Source organism: Ursus americanus, chromosome 14 (genome assembly GCF_024610735.1).
Source record: "Ursus americanus isolate L20-20 chromosome 14, mUrsAme1.1.p, whole genome shotgun sequence".
Classification (NCBI taxonomy): Eukaryota; Metazoa; Chordata; class Mammalia; order Carnivora; family Ursidae; genus Ursus; species Ursus americanus.
Window position 1 is genome coordinate 48936247 of NC_142140.1, and position 8388 is coordinate 48944634.

Sequence of the window (8388 nt, forward strand, 5' to 3'; positions counted from 1 at the left end):
ATGAAAACAGCTATTCACTCTCTACTTTTCCCACTTTCTTTTTCTTCATTCCACCTGCCACCACCTGAAATGCTATTTAATTTTATTTGTTAATGTATTCTTTCTCCAATGATAAGGACTTTTGTTCTTTACCACCCCACACTCATTGACTAGACAATGCCTAAAATTAAGACAGTACTCAATTTATATTCCTGAAACTTAAAATAATTTTTATTTTATTTTTTTAAAGATTTTTTTTAATTTTATTTATTGGACAGAGAGAGAGACAGCCAGCGAGAGAGGGAACACAGGCAGGGGGAGTGGGAGAGGAAGAAGCAGGCTCCCAGAGGAGAAGCCTGATGTGGGGCTTGATCCCATAACGCCAGGATCACTCCCTGAGCCGAAGGCAGATGCCTAACAACTGAGACACCCAGGCACCCCTTAAAATAATTTTTAAATTAAAACTGTAGAATACATGGCCTTTTAGGAAAAAAGTGATTGGAACGAAATTTCCATAACTATGGTGGCATAGGGAGTCTCCTGAAGGGAAGCATATCCGTGCACAACATATTAAAGTGAATTTCTATAATGTAAAACAAAAAAAAAGTAACATTTTAAATCTGAGAGTAATAAAAGATTGTGTGAAAATTAGTCATGCTATTTGCTTCTGTCCTTGAAGTTACCTCCAACACATGGAACCAGGCAATGATACACAAATTTCCAAGTTTCTTCTTCTGGGATTTTCAGAGGAACCAGAGCTGCAGCCCCTCCTATTTGTGCTTTTCCTCTCCATGTACCTGATCACTGTGTTTGGAAACCTGCTCATCGTCCTGGACGTCAGCTCAGACTCCCACCTCCACACCCCCATGTACTTCTTCCTGGCCAACCTGTCCTTTGTAGACATTTGTTCCACCTCCACCACCGTCCCCAAGATGCTGTGGAACATCCAGGTTCAGAGCAAAGTCATAACCTATGCAGGCTGTGTTATGCAAATTTATTTTCTCATACTCTTTGCCGTGTTGGACGTCTTTCTCCTGAGTGTGATGGCTTATGACTGGTTTGTGGCCGTCTGTCACCCCCTGCACTACACGGTCATCATGAATTCCCGGCTTTGTGGACTGCTGTTTCTGGTGTCCTGGGTCATGTGTATCCTACATTCCTTCTTACAAAGTTTAATGATGTTACGGCTTTCCTTCTGTTCACATTTGCATATCCCCCACTTTTTTGTGAACTCAGTGATATGGTCCAACTTGCCTGTTCTGACACCTTTCTTAACAACTTGGTGATGTATTTTGCAGCTGTCCTGCTGGGTGGAGGTCCTTTCGCTGGGATCCTTTACTCTTATTCTAAGATTGTTTCCTCCATAGTTAGAATATCATCAGCTCAAGGCAAGTACAAAGCATTTTCCACCTGTGCGTCTCACCTCTCAGTTGTCTCCTTATTTTATTGCACGATGCTCAGTGTGTACCTGAGCTCTGCTGTCACCCAGAGCTCCCACGCAAGTGCCGTGGCCTCGGTGATGTACACAGTGGTCACGCCCATGCTGAACCCCTTCATCTACAGCCTGAGGAACACAGACGTAAAGAGGGCTCTGAGAGGAATCATTGGGGTTCCAGTCATGTAAGGCCCATTCATCCTGGGACTGAAGAAGTGCCCACGATTGCAGTGCTCAGAGCCAAAAACTGCCATGATATGATCAGACTCTGGAGGTAGAATCGGCTCCTTCTATTTATTACCTGGAATTTCCATTTGTTTGAATTCAACTTCTCCATACATTTAAGTAGCTCACTTTATTAGGCTTCTGCTCTGTCTGATATACAGTTTTCCCCTTTGTCCATATCCTACTTTTTCAAAGTTTTTTCCAGCCTTGATCGAAAATATTTTGAATTCCCATTTATGTCATGGGGTACCATACTTTCTACTTGGGGTTTCCGGGTGTCTCAGTCAGTTAAGCATCTACCTTCAGCTTGGGTCATGATCCTGGTGTCCTGGGATCGAGCCCCACATCGAGCACCACATTGGGCTCCCAGCTTGTTTGGAAACTGCTTCTCCCTCTCCCTCTGCCACTCCCCCTGCTGGTGCATTCTCTCTCACTCCCTCTCTCCTTTCTCTCTTGCTCTGTCTCTCCCTCTCTGTCATAAATAAATAAATAAATAAATAAATAAATAAATAAATAAATATTTTTTTAAAAAGAATATTTTCTATTCAAAGAAGATATATGAGCCCAAGTAATTTTATCTTATTTTACTAAAAGGATAGTCATGAGTCATATTATTCATCTAGGAAAAAAAACTAGTTTGAAACTATAGCTAATTATATAATTTTATAATAAAGGAAAGTATAATATCTCAGTTTTTCTATCTTGAATACATCAATACTTTGTACATCACTGCCTTCACTGCTCATCCTGACAATGTAGACTAACTTACGGTTTGTCCTATAGAGAGTCACTGAGTTCCATTCTCCTTATTGGGATCATGTTCTCCTACCCAACTGTGTCCACCATGCCTACCAGCGTGATGGGGAAAATGATTACCAAGTACACGTCTCCAAGTGGAGTCTACACAGAAACACATATTAGAATAAATGGATCAACTACATATGGCCTTCAAGCCAGAGAAGATCTTAAATATGATGAAGAAAAATTGAAATTATACTTTGTATTACAAGCAAAGTATTTCATTTTATGTTGTCATAAAATTATTTATTTATTTATTTATTTAATTTATTCATTTGACAGAGATAGAGACAGCCAGCGAGAGAGGGAACGCAAGCAGGGGGAGTGGGAGAGGAAGAAGCAGGCTCATAGTAGAGGAGCCTGATGTGAGGCTCGATCCCATAACTCCAGGATCACGCCCTGAGCCGAAGGCAGATGCTTAATGACTGTGCCACCCAGGCGCCCTGTCATAAAATATCCATACTCAGTGAAGTATGGAGTTTGGTGTCCATGTACAAGAAGTGGATTTTCACCCTTGGGGTGAAGAATTGGTTGGCATGTTTATGGTGTTTTATCAAATCATCTTCCTCTTTCTACCGCATAGAAATAAGACTCTTTCCTCTCCTCTAAATGAAATACCTCCTCTTTTCTAAATTTTGTTGTAACCATATAGTGGGGAATGATTGGACAAATCAATATCATCCATTTTATACATCCATATATATCCTCAGGATCAAAAGATGACTCATTAGAGAGATTGAATTCCTGTCCAGTCATGTGATTCAGGTCACAACTTTTGTGCAAAGAGACATCTCCTTCCAACTTTTCTTGGTGACCTGGAAGGTGTGCTAACGAAGTGTGTCTCATTTCAGCCATCTGAAATAAATATGCAGAAGCATTTTCTTGGGTCCAAAGGAAACATTCAAGGTTAAGAATGTGAGTATGTATATGTTCACATACATTTATATCTTTCTATCAATAAACACATTCACACACATTAAATAGACAAGTGGAGAATTATTTAAATCTCAACTATTGTGTTGAAAGAAAATCTAAGAAAGGGATAGGATACAAATCCAAAGAATAAACATTTGAATCAACATAAACTAGGAAAAATGTAGAGTTTTGACACAAACATTTAAAGTACAATGGGTGAACTTAATTTTAATAAGGAATTGTTTTTTATCTGTAATCTTCAAGAGCCTCAAAGTCAAAACCACATTTACATTTATGTAGTGGGAAATCACTGTCCAGCTAATGGGGCAGAATATCTCCAAACTGAAACTGATTTTCTCCTTGCAGTTAAGGTGGGATTTCAATACCAAATGCCTTTACCCAAGGGAAGTTCACTGAATGAGTTGAAAGGCTCAAACTCCTACAAACAATATTTTTCTGAACAAATGTCTGTATTCAATTCCAGCTGTAACAAATGACCACATGAGAGACTTAAAACAATGATTTATCCTAAGTTTTCAGAAGATCACAAGCCTGAAAAGGGTCTCACTGGGCTTAAATTAAGAGGTCTGCAGGACCCCGATCCTTCTAGACACTCCAGAAAGAATTCACTCCCTTTTCTATTTCACTTTTCAGTGGCTACCTGCCTTTCTTGTCTCATGGCCCTTTTCCATCTTCAACTGCACAGCACAGAGTCTGAAAATGTCTCTCAGATTCCAATTTTTTGTCATCCCTCTTCCACATTTAGAGGACAATTGTGATGATACTAGTCCCATCTGGATAATCCAGGCTAATCTCTTTATATCAAGATCAGTGGTTAGCAACCTTATTCCATCTACTAGCTGAATTCCCCATGCTCAGTAAACAAACATTTTCAACAGTTCTTTGGATTACAATGTAGACATCTTTTAGAAGCCCTTATTGTACCTGTCACAAAGTCTGTTTCAAATGTAAATTTTTTGATGTCACCCAAGAGCCCTTGTATAAAGACTTGAGGAGTGACTGGGTGACTCAGACAGTTGAGCTCCTGATGCTTTATTCTGACTCGGGTCATGATCTTGGGGTCCAGGGATCAAGTCCCTCATCAGGCTCTGCGCTTAGTGCAGAATCTGCTGGAAATTATCTTCCTCTCCCTCTGTTCCTTCCCTGTTATCTCTCTCTCTCTCTCTCTCTCTCTCTCTCAAATAAATAAATACAATCTTTTTTAAAAATTAAGAATTTTTTTTTAAAAAATTGAAGAGAAGTTATCAAAATCATAGAGTTATCTGAAAATATTTTCTTTCAAAATTACAAATACAGAAGATCCCTGGTGGAGAAGACCTAAAACTATCTACACATGACACTAACTCAGAAACAGAGACTTGCTCTCAAACCGTGCCCCACAGATGAGGACCTGCAGCATCAACAGCACCTGGGAGTCCGTTGGAAATGCAGAGTCCCTGTCCACTGGACACCTGATGAATCAGAATTTTCATTTTAACTACAAACTTTGGTGATTTGTATGCACAAAGAAAGTAAAGAAGTGTTGATCTAGAATCATAGTTCTCACCTTCTCACTGTTGACACTCAGGGCTGGATAAATATTTGTGCTGTCTCACAGATTATAAATATTCAGCAGCATCATTTGAGACATTGTCAAATATCCTCAGGGGCAAAATCATGTCTGGTTGAGAACCACTGCGCCATAATGAGAGCTGGAAACATCCTGACAGAATCCAATCAAGGTTTCATCCAGTACTCCATTTATAACTGTGATATTGCAATTTATAATAAAATATATACGTTTGATCTTCATCCCCATTTCTGGCACACAGATTCTAAAACTTTGAGTTTCCTATGTGATGAGAGCCATAAAGATGTATTTCATCAGGTTAATGAAGTGATTTTGGGAAAGTACTTATGGAGACAGGCTGTTTGCCAGGAGGACCAACCATGTGATGAGAGGACTGGAAGTTCAGTTTCCACCCTCTGACCTCCTAGGATGTGAGAGGGGCTGGAGATGGAGTCTAATCACCAATGACCAATGATTTAATCATTCATGTCCATATAACAAAGCTTCCATAAAACCCAAAAGGATGGTTCGGAGAGCTTCCAGGTTGGTGAACACATGGGGACCAGTAGAGTGGCATACCTAAAGAAGGTATGAAAGATCCACGCCCTTTCCCCATACCTTGTCCTATGCATGTCTTCCATCTGGCATCTTCCGTCCCCCCAGGCAGCACATCTCATGAAGGAAATACTCAAGAGGCAGGCATGAACTTGAACATGCACGAGCTTGACTACTAGTCCATCATGTGACCAACTAAAGTCAGATCTGAGGGGAGCATGAGGATTCTTGTAGAGAAGGTTTAAAAAAACTATCCCTCTATGGATATAAGCAAAATGTCAGAGATAGGACTCAGGATAGCAACCGTAGAGCCAATAGCTAGGCTTGAAAAAGGCATTAGTGACAATATAGAATCTCTAAGAGCAGAAATGAGATCGAATTAGGCCAAACAAAGAAAATGCTATGAACGATATGCAGTTTAAACTGGATACTCTAATAGCCAGGGTAAATGAGGCAGAAGAGGGAATTGGTGATCTAGAAGATAACCTGATGGAAAGGAAAGAAGTGGAAGAAAACAGAGATAGGCTGCTAGTAGCACGTGAGAAAAGGCTTTCAGAGGTTAATGACACCATGAAACTTCCAATGTCTGAATTATTGGGATCCCTGAGGGGGTGGAGAGAGGAAGAGGGCTAGAAGGTATATTTGAGCAAATCATAGCTAAGAATGTCCCTAATCTGGGGAAGGAAACAAACATTAAAGTCCAAGAGGCAGTGAGGACACCTCCCAAAATAAATAAAAATAGATTGACAACCCAATATATAATAGCAAATCTTGCAAATTTTACAGCCAAGGAAACAATCATGAGAATCGCCAGGAAGAAGAGGTTCCTTACTTATGGAGGGAGGCACACAACCCAGAAGACTGCGGTTTTTAGCAACACAGTCAGAAAGGGAGACAGTGTGGCCTGGAGAGCTTGTAAGAAGAAAGGATTGCGGTCTCTCTGTTCTGAGACGAAGGGTTGGATGTCGTCACTTCTGTTCTGACTCTTGGAAGAGAAACAGAAAGCCACCACAGAAAGCCACCAGAGAACAAAAACCCCCCAAAACTGGTTTCCACTGAGCCAATTCCCCCACCCCACAGGGGACAGGGCAACTCTGCCCAAACAAGGTTGCCTGAGTAACAGTGGGGCAAGCCCCTCACCCCCAAAGACAGGCTGGAAGAACAAGAGGCCAACAACCCTAAGGTCCCTATAAAACAGGTGCATCTTACTTGGGTTGTGAATACTTTGGACTCTGTACATTCCCTCAACCACCTCCAACAGAATGACTAAGGGGAGGAACCCTCCAAAAAGGAAAGAAACAGAGACTGGGGCCTCTGCCACAGAACTAATGGATATGGATATAACCAAGATGTCAGAAGTGGATTTCAGAATAACAATTATGAAGGCAATATCTAGGCTTGAGAAAAATATTAATGACAATATAGAATCTCTGAGGGCAGAAATGAGATCTAATCAGGCTGAACTTAAAAACGCTATAGATGAAATACAGTCTAAATTGAATACTCTGACTGCCAGGGTAAATGAGGAAGAAAAATGAATTAGTGAGCTAGAGGATAAGATGATAGAAAAGAGGGAAACCAAGGCAACATGGGAAAAACAGAATACAACCCAAAGCATCAAACTGAGAGAGACTAATGACTCATTGAAACATTCCAATGTCAGCATTGGGATCCCTGAGGGGGTGGAGAGAGAGATGTCTAGAAGATATATTTGAGCAAATCATAGCTGAGAACTTCCCTAATCTGGGGAAGGAAACGAGCATTCATGTCCAAGAGGCAGAGAGGACCCCTCCCAAATTCAGTGAGAACAGACTGATGCCACGACATATAATATAGTACAACTTACAAATCTTAGATCCAACGAAACAATCTTGAAGTTGGTGAGAAGGAAGAGATTTCTTACATACAGAGGGAGGAACATCAGAATAACGTCAGACCTTGGCACTGGAGGAGATGATGCTAAGTGAAATAAGCCAAGCAGAGAAAGACAACTATCATATGATTTCTCTCATCTATGGAACATAAGAACTAGGAAGATGGGTAGGAGAAGAAAGGGATAAAGAAAGGGGGGTAATCAGAAGGGGGAATGAAACATGAGAGACTATGGACTATGAGAAACAAACTGAGGGCTTCAGAGGGGAGGGGGTGGGGGAATGGGATAGGCTGGTGATGGGTAGTAAGGAGGGCACATATTGCATGGTGCACTGGGTGCTATATGCAACTAATGAATCATCGAACTTTACATCAAAAACCAGGGATGTACTGTATGGTGACTAACATAATATAATAAAAAAATATTATTATAAAAAAAGAATAACGTCAGACATGTCCACAGAGACCTGCCAAGCCAGAAAGGGCTGGCAAGACATAGTCAGGGTAGTAAATGAGAAGAACATGCAGCCAAGGATACTGTACCCAGCAAGGCTGTCATTCAGAATGGATGCAGAGACAAGGAGCTTCCAAGACCAGCAGAAACTGAAAGAATATGTGATCACCAAGCCAGCCCTGCAAGAAATATTAAAGGGTGCTCTATAAAAGGAGAAAGACCCCAAGAGTGATACAGAACAGAAATATACAGAGAAAATCTATAGAAACAAGGACTTCAGAGGCAACATGCTGAGAATAAAATCATATCTTTCAATAATCACTCTCAAGGTGAAAGCCCAAATGCTCCCATGAAACAGGACAGGGTTGCAGATTGAATAAAAACACATGACCCATCCATATGCTGTCTAAAAGAGACTCATTTTGAACCTAAAGATACATCCAGACTGAAAGTGAAGGGATGGAGAACCATTTTTCATGCCAAGGGACCTCAAAAGAATGCTGGGGTAGCAATTCTCATATCAGACAACTTAGATTTTAGGCTAAACACTGTAGTAAGAGATACAGAAGGACACTATATCATTCT

The 8388-nt window shown here is 40.7% G+C and overlaps 1 pseudogene; it reads left to right on the forward strand.

Annotated features, from left to right (window-relative positions):
- The first annotated feature begins 671 nt into the window (after positions 1-671).
- LOC123796662 (olfactory receptor 7A5-like) lies at positions 672-1603 on the forward strand (annotated as a pseudogene).
- The last annotated feature ends 6785 nt before the right edge of the window (positions 1604-8388 follow it).